This window comes from Anastrepha ludens, chromosome 2 (assembly GCF_028408465.1).
Source record: "Anastrepha ludens isolate Willacy chromosome 2, idAnaLude1.1, whole genome shotgun sequence".
NCBI classification, from domain to species: Eukaryota; Metazoa; Arthropoda; class Insecta; order Diptera; family Tephritidae; genus Anastrepha; species Anastrepha ludens.
In genome coordinates, this window is record NC_071498.1 from 82,187,936 (window position 1) to 82,204,770 (window position 16,835).

Genomic DNA, 16,835 nt, shown 5'->3' on the forward strand with positions numbered 1-16,835 from the left:
CTACTTAATAAGGTCAAGTGCAATGTTTATAAAAAATTTAGTACAGTGTGATCGGAAATTTCATAGATATACACAAAGGAAAAAGAATTGAAAGGTGTGGCCAACATCAGGCTCATAGCCGGCTTCAGCGGTTTTGGAGGAATTAGCTGATTGGCTGACGTAACCAGGGTCATGACAGCGGTATGTTTACGAAAAAACTGAGATTGTGTTGTGATGCACGAAAAAAATCAATACAGGACCGTATAAAAACCATATATATTCAAGTTTCAAAAAACTTTCATTACAACTTCAAATTTTTTAATTAGAATTATTAAAAAAATTGCGTTTTTCCAACACTATCTGCTTACAGGTAAATAGTTCGAAAGCAACAAGTTTACGTTTGTTTTTCAGTGACGGTTCTTCAAAACAATAACATGCTCAGATTTTAACAATCGAAGGAGAAGATACCACTTTACAAAGTTTTCTGTCTAGAATGTCGCGAAAAAAGAAAGTAAAAAAGAGAACAGTACGAATTGCGTTGAACAGTCGGCATGCAATTGGAGTTAGACGTATACGTCGATAGTGCGAATGGATCGGCTTTTCAACATTTCATGCTGGCACGGCGAAAGAAAAACAAAACAAATCTGCTCAACCATCACCTACTATGAGGTCTACCAATATTACCTTTAATAGATTCGCCTTGGTTCAGTGTGTGATGGTGATATACTATCATATTTTTGGTGAATTAAAAACGGTAAAATTATAATAATTAATTTAGTGTTCTACAAAAATGCAATTGATTTACAATAGTTTCGAAATTAGTCATAAAAATATCAGGTGACGCACGCGCAGGATAAGTCAGCTACTAAATCATCGTAAGACCAGTCGTTATAAAAAAAAAATAATAATAATTGGCGCGTACACTTCAGATCAATCGTTATAAGTGTGGTAAATAAACATAGAAATTTCCTGTTTTGCTCCCACATACGTGACGTGCTCGGGAGTCTGTAAACCAACGGCGCTTTTTTCTCTTTTTTCTCCGGATGGAAAGACAAAAAATATAGGGTTTCAACAAATTTTATGGCGAAAGTATTAGAAAAACCAATAAATGTTTTTTAGACAATTAGATTTCAATTAATTCATTAAAATGAATTCAAAATCGCACTGAGATGGTTTCATTTAAATTCTGGCAAAAGTACGGACAGGTTTATTTTTATGAATCCTTTCCCGTTGAAGGCATTGACAGACACCCATGAGTATGTGCATACAAACAGATTCACAATGAAAAACGGTTTTAGATATATGAATTAAAAATCAATCACGTCAGCATTCGCTGTTAAAGACAATGTTAAAGTTCGCACGGGCGACGCCGAGCATGAGCAGCTAATTATTTAATGGATGATTTCTTGAATTGTTAGTTAGAAATATTTTCGGTTTTATGTAAATAAATTAAACGCTGAAGAAATTACTTGAAATGCTTGAATGAGAATATTTATTATTATTAAAAAATAACACCAATCTCACATCACTTGCCATTGTACATTTGACCTCTGAAAGTTATTTGTTATTGCACGAAAATAAGTTAAATAAATTAATTCGTTTCACATTTCAACTCAATTAGTCATCGCCAGTTCCTTGAAAGCATTCGTGTTCTGTGCAGTCAATATTTTTAATAAAAACAAAAAAAAAGTTGGCTATTAATAGTTTAATTTTTATGGAATTTTTATACCCAGTGCACAACTTTTGCGCAGGGATACTATTTAATTACTTGGTTTACATAGTGGTTTTTGGTTTGGGTAGTATATACAATAAATTTGAAACAGCTCAACAAACATTTTTTGCCAGGGACTGGAACAAATTCTTACTTTAAAATTTTAAATCAAAGAAATTAAAAACTTCCAAATATCGTAGGACAGTTTCAAATAAGTATTTGGCGCACAATTAATCACCCTATCGGAAGATTTTTTATTTTTGCAAATGGCATCGTACGTCAATCATATTTCACACTTTTGAACAGAATGCTGCGGTATACAAACAGACAATGAAAATTTTCATCACTCAAAATATTTTTTTTTATTTAGTAAAAAAGTATATCAATATTGTATAAAATAAATTTTTCGAAAAATTTGCATCAGAATTAGTCATTATTTTCCAGATTTTATTTTTTTGAGCGATTGTTGCTGTTTATTCGAAAACGACTATAAGAACCCAAGATGTTAAGGGGGTAGTATGGTTAATTCGGTGTAAAACAAGCATATTTTTCGAAATTTTTTTTGTCGACACAGTTGATTTATTCAAAATTTTAAAATTACTTCATTATAAAGTCATATTTAGAGAATATTGTGTGAAATTTTCATTGATTTTTATGAAGAAATGAGTTGGTGGCAGCGAATCTTCGCGGACGTCTCATAAAAAAGTTTTATTGCGGTGTCCCTCAGAACTCATTACTGGATCAACTAAAATCAAAAAACCAAATTGATTTCATCAGCTAATAAAGTTTCGCAGGTAACAACGTCGAATTTTTTTTTTTTTTTTTTTTTTTTTTTTTTTTTTTAAAGCGCTTTGAAGTCAAAACACCGATTTTTCATAAAAAAAACTTGAAAACTTTGTTGTTTTAAAATATGACAAAATTTAAAAAAAAAAAACTCGACGTCATTACCTCGTGAATAAAGTAAAGAAACAAAAAAACCAAATTTGAAAAGAATCGGTGCAGTAGATATGAATCTACAGTGGACACCGACCGTAAAAAAGGCAAGTGTGAGAAAAACGCGTTTAAAGATTTTCGGCAGCGTGAAATCCGGTTGGAGAGGTAGATACTTAATCCTTTGTGTCTTTGTCAATTTTACTCTAATGCACTTCAAACTTTCACACAATAATCTTAAGATGTTATAGAATAATTTAAAAAAAAAAAAAAAAAAAAATACCATACTACCCCCTTAAATGGGCAAAAACGGTCACTAAACATAGCAGCCTTTCATTCAAACGTGAAGAAGATTTTCTCTTCTGTGACTAATATAAAAGATAATGCCAATTTGGTATAAGATATAACTTTAAATTAATAAATATTAATAAAGTATATGTGTGCACTTTAAATGCTAAAGAAATTTGGCACATAAATTTGGACTCATCTAAGAAGGAAGTGATAATTCATGTTAGTTCATGTAGTTTGAAAGAAACCACTACGATAAACATTGAAAGATGTAATCAATTAACAATCTGTACGCTTCGAATTTAATTCTGCAAATTACTTCCTTAAAGATGCATTTTTAAAGAGAAATATAGATGCTAAATTATGAGAGCTTAAAAAAGGAATAATAATTTATCGATTTATTATAATTTTTTTTCTAAATCAATCAACTGTCTTATTTCTATTTAGCTACAACGTACGTTGGGCAAATAAAATGCGGCTCCGCCCAAACTCAAATGCTACAACAAGTATACTTGTTTGAGTTTAACATCAACGGAGGTAAAGGAGGCTGCAAAAATGATACTACATACTTGTATGTAGGTGTGTATGTGTGTATTGTACTAACGAATGGCTAGACGATTTATTTCTTGCAAGTAAGTATGCCACTGTGGCGGTCCATTTGGCCAAAATTTACATATTATTTGTATTACAAAAATTGTTGCCTTCTCGGAAGGTCGTCATAAAATACGCACACATTTACTGAAAGAGAAAAAAAATTTGCCACAAGAAGAGTTTCTGCTTTAAAATAATGTTATTGTAACTTTACATACTTTAATTTTTATAGTTTACGCGGAACACAAATAGGCACAGGATATCATCAATCGACCCCTGTAGTTTTTGCGACCAATCCCCGGAAACTCCAACACACCTTCTTCTCGCATGCAATGCCATAGCAAGACATCTCGGTCTAATACGTCTAAAAGAAATAGCTCCTGGTGACGCTCAAGCATGCATGCTCTGCAGCGTATATGTGTGCGTGTCGGGTGCTTGACGCTGATATCTAAAATTTTTGATTTTCATCATTCAAAAGCCGACAACAAGTATGTGTGACACGAAGCAAGTACGAGTGTCACCCGACACACACACATATAAGCCTGCTGGACATGCATGCTTGAGCGTCACCAGGAGCTAAAAAGCACATACGCTCATTTGATTCGATGGACGGTAATAGAAATAATGATAATGAAAGGAATAATAGAAAAAATATTGAAGCGACTGAACTATGATATATGGAAGCGAAGTAAACCATTAAAGTGGAGTAGGCATGTAAACCAATTCTTTATTGGAACTTATTTAAGATCTGCACAATCAATAGGAAGACATAATTCATCTCATGCTTTCTAAAGAGTTATTTTTTTATGACATTTTTAAGAAGAACTAAATAATTACTATAAAAAACAGAGTTTTGGAGGAGGTATAACCTGGTGCCAACTAACTAGTGTTCCTTTACAATTTGACTTTCGACGTCGACGTGGGCTGACTTTGTCTGCCAAGTACTGATTCGCAGTGCAGCATCCTGGGTTAGACCAACCACCTCTCTCATTTAATCAGGCGCCAAAGTGATTTCTATTTGTGGCCTGAGACTAAATATGCATTAAAGTGAATACGATTTGTGTTTGTCGGATGAAGCTCTGAGAGGTAATCTTTTGCAGCGTTAACGGCATGGAGGAAAGGGTGCATATTTAAGTAAAAAGTGCATGAAATCAAGACAAATGTTTTATACTGTTGTTGTTGTTCTTGTGTTAGCATAAATATTCCATTTACATATTTGGGGAATGCTGCCGGAATGATAGTTCTTGGACGGATATTAAACCGAATATTTCTGCTAACGTAGAACCAACTGTCGTGGGAACGATGTAGTAGTATTAGCTTACTTATTTTACAAAGTCAATCTCGTTACTTAATTGCTACGTCTCATTTTGCTTTTAGTGGGGCAACATCAGGTTAAGAACCTTTGTTGACAACATCTTGACCTAAGAACCTTTAGATACCTTGGCAGAAACGATCGAAGTTTTTAAACGGGTAAACGAACTGGAACTTTCAATTTTAGTTCGAACAAAATATAATTTTTGACTTATTTTCAGCTTTACTATTCGGAGAAATAATTATATTTATTTATTTTATTCAATAAAGTGATTACGAAGAAAAGTTCTCTTGAGAGTAGTAGAAAGAAAATTTTTTCGATTCAAAAATATTGGAAATATTTGTAATAGTCGGGAAAAAACATAAGTACCAATTATATCATGACGACGAACTGATTCGATATACACATGATCATCCATAAGATCAGTTTTAAAATATGATTTATTGGTAAGGTTAACTGAAAGAGGGAAATAGCTTTATAGAATCCGCCATTCATTTCCAATACTATCTTGATATTAAACCGGCTTTACTACTTACTACGAGTATCTACCAAGTTTACTACCATACAGGTAATATACATAGTTTGTTTGGTAAAAAGTATTTTTTTTAATAATGATGAGTAATAAATCATCCCACAAACACATAAAAAATACCACTGGCATCATTGGCTATAGCTGGTTTCAAAATACAGATGTTATATTACGTAATACGTATGTATGTATAAGTGCAATACAAGGCCATATGCATATCTTAGCTAGAGTAAAGATGCATTATCTAATCTATTGGATGATAAGAGTAGTGTTGGCGATAGTTATTAAAAACTAACACCTTTTCGCGTTCGCGTACGCAAAACTTCAACAAAGTTGGGCAAATTTAGAGAGTTAAGTGACTTTTCATTTTGAGGGGAAGCCAATAGTTTCTGCTGGAAAAAAATTACCACCAGCATTTGCCAGCAGAAAAATCAGCCGAAAAAGTTAATATATATAAAGAATTTATACAAAGTGGCGCAAATTAATCACCCAATTTTGTTTGGAATGACTTTGATACTCAAAAAACAAAACAAAGAAGTGATTTCCAGTGAAGGAAATCTTTATTTTGACCTATATGCGCTTCATAGCTTAACTGTTTGTACATTGCAGTTGTCTGATCTGACGCCATTTGCATTTGATGCGACTAATTTCCTATATATAAGAAGTAAGTAAATCTACCTTGGAGCCTGGAGACCAGCTATGCCAACCTTTATTGAATTCTCCCACTTTTTTATTCCACTTGTTTCACCTGTGAAACTCGCAAGCTCTTATTGATTTCTTCATAGTGAAAAGATTTTTAGCGGCTTAACCAAGACCTGACCGTTAACTGAATCTCAACTAATTTGAAAGGATCAGCTAGTGGGCTGACGTAACCGGTGTCATGACAACGGTTTGTTTACAAAAAAACTCCAACTGATAAGGCAGATAAGTTTTAACAATGAAATTCACGGCCTCCACCTAACATTACTGTTTCAACAGAGTGCTTTTAACGTAATATATACAAGTTGTAGATGTGGGGTACGCGGACTTCGACTGCGTAGATGGCTTCCGTTTGGAGGGATAGTTTCTCCATTCATCAATGCAAGCACTGTGCTGCTACCTCGCTCTTTCGCTCGCTATATCTTTCTTTGTTAGGTAGCTATACGTTCAGGATGTTGTTTATTTATATTTTAATTTAACATATTATTACATATATGGTTATATCAGACACTTGACACAACAGCAATACAGAAATGGTATAAGGTAAATGGAATTGGATTGGACATACGCTAAGTAAACCATCCGACAAAATCGCTAGACGAGCCATTACATGGAACCCACAAGGCAGCAGACGTACAGGAAGATCAGCTCATACCTAGAGAAGGCAGCTGGAAATTGAAATGGAGGAGCAAGCAAACAACAGAACAGCTTGGAAAAACCTTGTTACCCCCCTTTGCTCTTTAACTGAACGATAGCAACTTATATATTACAATATATTTTATATTCGTTATTATTATTGTATTTATATTTATTTAAATTTTATTTCAAGCAATTCCCACAAAACAAAAAATCTTAAAGTATATGGCCCTTTAACACAACAAAAAGAAAAAACCGAAGAGATTGGAAGCTGCATGAAAAGCGAATTGTTTGTAGGCCAAAGCCAAATTTATGGCATTTAAATTAAAAGTACGTGCTTTTAAGCAAAACGCCATCTATCACAACAAGGCCTAATAAATGTTCATTGTTGTTTTGATCCACAATTTGGGAAAGTTCGGCAACAATGCGAATGTAGATTATACGTAAAAAGGTAGCGGATATTTGGAGCACAAATAATATAAAATATTGTATTGTAATATTTATATAAATATGTAGCAAACAATGTGTCTATGTTTGTGTAAGTACACAATGAAGCGAAAAACGCTAACACGAAAATCGAATCTTAGGGTAAATAAAATAAATGCGCCTAAATAAGCGAAAGGGAAGCCTATTTAAGCTTAGTTTTGAATTGATATTGTAAAATACAAAAAGTAACATGACTAATAAATTGCAAAAATGTGTTAAGTATAGATAAATAGGCGATTCAAAAGAAGAAGAAAGTATAAAAAAAGAAAAAAAGAAAAAAAATAGTAATGAATAAACAAAAATGCGAGCAAGTGTAAGTCGAAACACTTTGGAACGCATGAGTATGCGACTACAGGGTGAACCAAACACAGGTTTATTAAACAATTTTAGATTGCTCTGACATTCTCAAAATTTCAACTGCCAGCTGGTATAATATGATTTCTAACCCAATGAAATGAATGCATCGGGGGTGTTGCATGACACTAGCGATATCGATAACTATGGTTTGACAGCTGAGAATAGTGAACTGTGTTGAAATTTCTGCTCGGTAAAATTTGGCAAGTCATCATGAATTGTTTAACGCCAGAAAAACGTTTCCAAATTGCGAAATTTACTTTGAAAAAAAAAAGAAAAATCTGTTCAGGAAGTGCATAAAGTGTTGAAGGAAACACCAAGTTAGCGATTAGTCGTCGTTCTTAACTTGTTGGCCTTAACCTTTCAACTAAATGAACAATTTTACGTACGGATCTTGTCTTGTCATATACAGTCTGTGCAAGAATTGAATCCAAATGCCTATCGTTTGCGAAGCATTTTTGCTGATTGGGCTCATTTAAATTTATTTTTCACATTTATTTGAAAAAGCAGTCCAAAATTGGGCTGATCGAATGGACCACATAACTCGTAGCCGCAGCGGGCATATGAATAACATATTCAAAAAATAAATGCTATGAAATTATTTACTAGATTATAATAAAAAAATCTATAAAAATTCATTCTGACAATACTTTTGTTGTTATTGTCATTTTAGGTGCTGAAGCTCTTAAAAAATACCCAATATATACTGTATCCCCTAAAACAGTGCATTCATTGCAAATACGCCTTGATCCAATCTTTTGTGTCTAGCTCTCTGCTGGGGCACAGCACGTAAGTAAATGTTTCAATGCACGAAAGATAGAATACAAAATTTCACCTTCTCAAGTGGCGTGGCGTCAGTACAGCAAATAAAGAAAAAGAAGAAGAAAAATAAGCTAAAGTGGCTGGAAAGCCTAAAAATATGGAATTAATCGGACATACATCCACCTACGCGGGCATAGATTAGCACACAGAGGTTTGTTTAACGTCACTCAATTGTCAAATTCGCCAAAAATAAAGTAGCGGTTTGCAGATGACGTCTGCTCTGTATTCTCAACATCGCGGTTTCAATGGCTTGCTAATGGACTACATTACATTAGCATTTAATACACGGCGTACCAACGATAATGAGGCTTCTGTGCTGAGAGTGTACAATTAAATAAGGACGCGAAATCTATATCAACAAACACACATTTTGGCGCCCAGGCTCATGGAAATTTTGCAAGGAAACCTGGGATTGCAGGTAAACGTCTATTGAAGTTGTTATTTGTTCTTGTTTCGACGCAAAATGTTAAGTGTAGCAATAGAGCACCTGAACTGTGACACTATATATGAAACTAGGCTAAATCACTCCTGAAATTTATAATTGTTTCAAGGAAAGAGGGAAATCTATTGGTTAGACGTACTACTTTCAGCTTCCTTTTGTGTCCCGTGAAAGAATAAGTAAACAATTAGACGAAGTGTGGAAGTACAAGTGATGAGTTGTTCATTAAGGTAGCGCGTCAGCTCATAATTCATTGTATGTCAAAAGTTTTCTACCGTTACACCTGTTTTCAATTTTGTATTCACCTATATAGTTTGTATTAAATTTTGAGCTAAAAATCAATTCAACGATACGAAAACCTAGAAACTGTATCTGTAATCATACTCTAAAGAAAACAGCCCGCAGCCATTTACGAGTGTCATGAACGCTTCAGAAGAGATAATGAGTCCATCTAGGATGTCGAACATCAATCATTAAAGTGAAAGAAAAGTTGATTGATAACCGTAAATTAACCATCCAAGAACTGGTAGAGGACTTGAAATTACTTATGGATTCGTGGACATCAATCATTAAAGTGAAAGAAAAGTTGATTGATAACCGTAAATTAACCATCCAAGAACTGGTAGAGGACTTGAAATTACTTATGGATTCGTTCAGAACATTGTAATTAATGATTTGGGTTTTAGGTGTGTAGCTGCAAAGTTGAGTCCAACATTCATCACACGCATCATTATTGGCGACGAAACATGGGTTTATGAATACGACACGCAATCCAGACCAACCAATCAGGCGAGTGAGTGAAGAGCTTCGAATGAATTAATACCAAAAAACCATGTCCTTTTCAATCAAAAAAGAAGGAAAAGGTATTGTACCCCAGGATTTTTTGCCAGTAAGTCAGACAGTTAAGAAGGACTATAATTTGGGCATTATGAGACGTTTACGTGAAGCAATTCGGCAAAAAAAGATTTTGGATTTGCACCATAACAACGTACCGTCGCACATTGCCATCGTTATCCACGAATTATTGACCAAGAACGAAACGAATAGCATCCAACTGCCATCGAATTCACTTGTTATGGCTCCCTACGATTTTTTTCTGCTTGATCGAATCAAAAAATCACTACGGGGTACCACTGAACGGGGGACCAAGTGCGTTGCAGTTGATGGGGCTACTTTGAAGGCGATAATATCACTTTTGAGGAATAAGCTTGTGTTTTGAAATTTCTGAATATATTTATAATAACGAAATATGTCTGTATGAAATCAAAATAAAATGTTTTAAAACATCATTTTGAAAATGAGTACATTTTTGAAGTCAATTTTTTAAATTCAAACTTGTATTTGAGTCACCCTTTCCATACACAGGTGTGCATGCGCGTACTTTTCAGTTCAACACGAATATCGTCAACATTTTTTAAGTTGCCAATGCTTGCTTTGAACGGTCTAAAGCACAAAAGAAATAAATATGTACAATGCGCATAAAACGGCTGACAAATGGGCGCGGCAAACGGCAAACGACAATAGAATCATGAATTCTGCGAACGTTGAAATTAATGCAAGTTTATATATTAAAAACGGCTAAAACGGCAAAAAGACAATCAAAACCGTTTCTAAATAGCCATCGACGCTCCAGCACTGAAGTTGAGTAAATATAAATTTTGACTGCTGTTTTGGAGGAAATTTTTTAGGTGGCAATTCCTGGTTTAGTATAGCTATCGTTATTGTTATTGTTGTAATTGCTTGATTGTTGTTTTTAGTTGGCAGTTGGCTGGTTGGTGATATTTATTGTTCACAATTCATTGTTGTCGCAGTGGTTGTTATTGTTGGTGCTGGCTGTTATAAGCTTGCAGCGATTTTAACAGCTGGCGATGTGGTTATTCAGAAAACTTTAGATCTGTTTTATTTAGTTAAACAAATTGTGTTGTTGGTAAAAAGAAGAGGCGAAGAAGTATTTATTAAAAAAGTTATTAGCGACCGAGACCGAGAGAAGTGTGTGCCATCGTTTGAAATGCTGAAATACTCGTAAAAATGCTTAATTTTACTTTTATGCTTTATTATGAAAAATCACTTTCACTTCAATTGTATGCATGTGTGAGGCGGTCATTCAAGCGAAAAGCAAAATTTTTTCTACAAATGTTTATTACTTCTCTTTTGTTGTTTAATATTTTTTGTTATCTATTATGATTTTTAACTCTTTTTTCGTTGAAAAACAAAAAAAAAAAAAAAAAATTACTGCATGCTATTAACAACTATTTCGCCTTGCTCTATAGCCTCGCAAACTTTATAATACAATCGAACATTTTTGCTGTTTTGCTTTCACAGATTCGATTATCCATATTTTCCTTTAAATTGCAATTAATGACACGCACAGTTTTACGATTTTTTATTTCTTTCAAATTTCCGCTTTTTATTACTTCAAAACCTAGAATGCACGCACGCAAAGCGGCTACTAAACGATGCTGCTCGCTGCCACACTCGGAAAAGTGTCACCCCAAAGCCTCATATCAACATTTGAATAAAAAAAACTGTATACTTTCATATCGTAATTTAAATAACTGTTTTGTTTTTGTAAAATCTACATTCAGTTGAGTATTGAAATTGTAATTAATATGTCCAGTCCACTCCAGCGTTGAGAGAGCGAGCATCTTGCCGTAGCGGTTAACTGTGTGAGCGCGGGGTCGCCTCACCCCTGGCGGCGAAAAGGTTAATTCAATAAAGTATTGAAGTGCTCATAAATGTGATATATGTACATGCGTATATATACAGTGAACTTTCAATAACATAAACACTGTATTATGTGAACGCCGCCTAACGTTAACAATTTTAAATAACCTTGACTACTCTGTAACGTGAACAGAATTAGTTTATGAATATCAGGAGTTCCCTATTCCCGAATAAATTTTTCTTCACATTTCTAATGATGGCCGGGCTGACAATATGCAGGCAAATTATAAGGCCAACGAAGGGAATGAATAGCAAATCTAGTGATACGTTTCTGAACCTTCTCAGTTCTTCAAGACGAACCCACATAGAATGGATCCCAGTTGGTGCTGCAATATTTGAGGTTTAATCTTACAAGCGAACCACATATCACTCAATTCGTGATTTTTTTCGTGGAGATAATCGCCGGAATGAGTCGACAATTCAAAGGATGGAGAAAAAATTTCAAGAAACTGGTTTTGTCGAGAATAGGAAATGGATTACCAGACCACAAAAACTGGACAATCTATTGGGAATATTGGTGCTATAAGCCCAAAGTGTTGCTGAACAACCTTCAGCATAAATATCTACAAGCTCTCAACAATTAGGCTAATTCAATTCATGAATCGACTGTTTGGCGAATTTTACCAGTAGTCCTGTGTGGATCTCATGAAAGGCCCTTTATGAAAACATGAAATAATCAATAGTTTTTAGAAGATAGTTTCACCAGTTTTTCTTATCCGCCAGAAATCGTGTTTCCTATATTTTCTACTACCAAATTTATTAAAAAAGAGATTCACGTTTTTGAGGTTGGAAAAATTAAAGTGAACAAAGCCAATTTGTCGAAAATTTTTCAAAAAATTTGGAGCGATTTTCGGGATAAAAAACATTTTAAGACAAAATTAACTGAAAACATTTTAAATTTTCCCACATTGCCTGTCCGTCAACAGATTCGGTTTATGCCAACAAAAAACCTTCTAAAAATTATTGTGTCATGTATTAAAATATTTTTCTAAGCATCGTATGCATACAATTATGTTGTTATTTTAAAATTTATAACCGTAGAATTATAAGCCTGGAAATTTGCGCAAACGTGAACTCTCTTGACTTGATTCTAAGTTTACATTATCGCGGATACACTGTAGGTGCATCAATAATACACACGACACTATGGCAAAAGAGCGACCTAGCACACATCATAAGTTAAGATCACGAACAGTTTTTGAATATCAAACTATTTTCCGTGTGATATAAAAACTATAAGGTTTGGTTCATTATCAACTGTATGTAGACATCAAATAAGTAATAATAAAAATTAACAATAACAATAATACCCGTATAGTGACAAAAACAGGGTTACATGTCTGGGACATTAATGCTTTGAAGGAATAACATACATACAAGGTGGCGCAAAATTAATCATCCTATCGGAAGAATTATAATTTTTACACTAGACAGTTACAGTATCATTATCAATTCAAAATAAGATTACCATTACTTAAAATAATTGTTTTTATGGAGTAAAAAAGTTATTCACAAACAACATTGTGACTTAATTTTGCGCCTCCTTGTAGGTATGTGGGTCTACAATCAGTTTCCGTAACTGGTTAATAATTTTTTTATTGTTGTATATCACAAATCTTCCAGTAGCATTTGCTTTAGTTTTGTGACTTCATACATTCATTCTTTGAAGGGACCAAATAAGTCCACAACGGCCAACTGGAAGGTGCAGGTGTTTGACTTAAGGCTTGAGAAACAAAAGTGTTACCATATTGGGACAAGCCACGCAAGTATTGATTCGGAAGAATACTTGAAAATGCCTCAGCCTCGCTAAGTAGTAAATGTGGCAAAGAAATCGAGAGCTAAGCTGGAGACTGCCGAATCGGAGCACATACATAACATATCTAAGACGTAAATAAGATTTGACTGGGAAGAGCACAACTGCGGAACCGTTGATGGACTGCCTGATTAGACTGCTTGTATTCAAGGTCGACATTGAGAAACTTGTAAGATAGAGGCGTGCCTCAACTGCTTGCAGAATATAGTTGGGCGAATGCATGCGTTCTGCCTGGATTTCAAATTTAAGTTTTCTCTGTCGAATCCTTGAGAAGGGTGGTGTTACAATCTGCACCGATTACCCCCAACATACTTAATATATGACACCCCTCTCGTATGGGCACCATCGCCGTGCCGAGCAGAACATTATAAATTGCTACAAGAACAGCAATCAGTACACTAAACATACTGTACATGTTTGAACTAATTTTCGATGGCTTTTGTGAAGATTATCGAGTTATGAGGTATCGAACGTGAACACATTTTTTCTACGGTATAATTTGCATACCTTATTGAATACTTTCATCTCACCGAATGTCACATGACAATCTTACAATATCAGTTCACATTGACGGCGTTCAATTTGGACGGCCTTCACGAAACTCGTTCTGTAATGAAATGCAACAACGACTGAATTTGGAAAATCAGCAAAACCCAATAGTCCAGGCCAGATCCTAAGAATTGAAGCGAGTTAATCGAGTTTAATTTACGTCAAAAGTAACAGAAAAGCTTGGGATCTGATTCCATTTCTTTAGGACTTAGTTCCAAGCACCGTACGGATTAGGTTCTGTCGGTGAATTAACTGATTAAACATTATCAGTGTGACCTCAGATCTGGTAAATCTGCCCTCGAGCAGTTATTTACTTGGCGCCAAGCCCCAGAAAAGATTGATGAAAAATATTATCCGTTACTCCTTTTTGATTTTTAAGCCTGATTTGGGAATCATCAAAAAAATAAAAAAATAATATTCTGAGTAAGCTTTTGCGTGACTATCATTTGGAGGGTCTTGTTACTAAATCCACTGCAGTTTTTTCTAATTGTGATCACCCTTCAATGAGAAAATTTTGAGTGTTTTTGCCATGAAAAAGTTTCTCATAAAAACCATTACCATCTGCCGTTCAAAGTCAGTATAAAACCTCAGATACCTCCTTTTGTATGACCGTAAAATTTAAGTTACCGCCCGTATGAAGGAATATGTATCTGCTGTCATCAACTATTCAGATTGCAATTCCGCACATGGAATTTCACCCCTCGGACAAGAGGACTTGAAGAGCTTAAGCAGCTTCCCAGAAGTCTAGATCTTGATTTTACGATGCCAAGACCTCTGTTTAAGTCACTTATTGAGTTTTATTATTTGTTAAATATTTAAATATTTAATTTTGGTTCTTAAGTTTTTGTAACTATGTAAATCTAGCCAGTAAGGTTGTCGCCATTGAAATAATTGTTACCATAAAGAAATAAATGTAATATTGGGGTGAGGTTGTTGTATACGTGTAGTCAGCAGATGAACCGCTACAGCAACATTGGGGCCACGCCTATAGTTTATGCCTCCGTCGAATACCGCGCATTTGAGTTTTTGCCTACTTTTGTACCATTTGAGTCAGTATGAGAAGAATGGTGCACATGAAGTTGGCTTCAAAGGCTGAGTCTACCAATTGCCTTAAACAGCCCTACAATATTGAATATGTTGCACATGTAATTCCGGAAATTGTCTTATCTGAATTGTCACTTATAATTTTTTTTGTTTTGCAAGAAGTGTGGCCTCCCGTGGATTAGTATTACTCCAAATAGAAGAATTTTGCTCATTCACAAAGCCACTGGGCCATAACTGGACTCTGAATTAAAATAATAATTTTGTATCTGGAGTGTGCCCAATGCCCGACACTTCGACTTAAAAGATCTTTTGTTAGTTAATATTAGTCCGACTGACTGGCACTACTACCATTAAATGTATTACATCAGGTGCTATTTAACCTAGATGTTCCCTGCCTCAGGGTGGGAATTGGTTGAAAGCCAAATTCTTTCAGTAAATTTTCCGTCGTGCGCACACATTTCATATGCCTGCATATCTGCAACAGGAGCATTCTTGATTTGATTCGGATCAATTTGACCTCGATGAAAGATGGACAGTCTTTTCTTTGCCAACCGTCGCACTCTGTTTCATTCCCAATGTGAAATTTTTTGAGAGATTTCAATTTAATTAATGTACTCTGAATATTGCATCAATAAACATTCTATGAATATTTCGAACCGAACACTATCAAACGTCAAAAGGTTAGACTTGCGAGTTAGCTGTCATAGTGTCAGGGGTTTTTTCTATTAAAAAAGGTATTGAAAAAGGTCTGAATTGGGGTTTTACTCGGAAAATGTTAAATTACTTGTTTTGTGTTCGTGGTTTAAATTTATATGAGCAAACCTCAAAAGTAGATTGTAAACAATATTTCGTTGAACTTTAATTACATGGTGTTCAAACGCAAATACAACAAACTTGGTTATACCTACATATAGGTATGTTAGGCACATATAAGCACATATGTGTGTCTATGTATGTGAGTACGTTGATTCACGCTTTACAACATATGCTCACTTACCTAAAGGAATTAATATCTCGCAATTGAATTGGAAGTGCACATAGTACTCGACTGCATGTATAGCCTTATAATGGATTTGGTGAAGGGAAGTGAGGAAATGGCGCGTCGTTGGCCAATCGACCCACTGAGTAGGAAATGCAACCGTAACGACGATATACTTGTATCGCGTGTGCGGTATTCAAAAAGCCGCGCACCTTTTGTTTTTTGTTTTTTTGGTGTATTTATAGATATTTGCATGAACGTGTGAGGGGAAGCATTTCAGTTGCAAAACGAGCAAAAGGCATTAAAATAAAAAAAAAAATATTGAATTTAAAAGTTTGCCAACCAGAATATAATTCATCGGTGTCTTTGCGCCATTTCAAGGAAATTTATTTACAATTATGCTTAGATAAAATTGGTAAAATAAGAATAAAACACAAATTCTTTGTGTATTTCGCAAGAAGTAGGAAAAAAATGTCACGTTCATTCCATAATGCTCACAATGGACTACCTGCCTACTTCGATGTCGATAAATTATGTCAGACAAGCGTAAAAGATCTTAAAATAAATAAATCGACTGGGCGAAAATAAAGAAAAAACAGATATTATTTCGTACACACACAAAAAAAAAAAAAAACACAAAGTCAGCGCTGCGAGTTCAAAGCCCACCTACGCCCACTAAAAATGAAGCATTGATGCAGTATTTGAGCAGCCTGCCTGACAAATATGCACGAGTATGTGCTCTAGCTCAGCTGAGAATGGACCGCTAAGCGTCTACGTGGCGCAGCAGCATTTTGCCTTTGTTTGGGACCAGACTATTAGAGTTTTGTTTTTGCCATATTGCTACAGTTTCGTATTCAAGTACAGAGAACTTTGGTATAGCCATAAAAGTGATATGTGTATGCATGTATGTGTGCCCCTCTTAATAGTGTTATGCTCGCCAGCACTTCAAG

The 16,835-nt window shown here is 34.8% G+C and overlaps 1 protein-coding gene across 1 annotated transcript in view; it reads right to left on the reverse strand.

Moving 5' to 3' along the window:
* Nucleotides 1-16,835, reverse strand: part of LOC128871961 (uncharacterized) — a 93,045-nt gene that overhangs the window by 28,987 nt on the left and 47,223 nt on the right. The gene's annotated exons all lie outside the window — the stretch shown is intronic.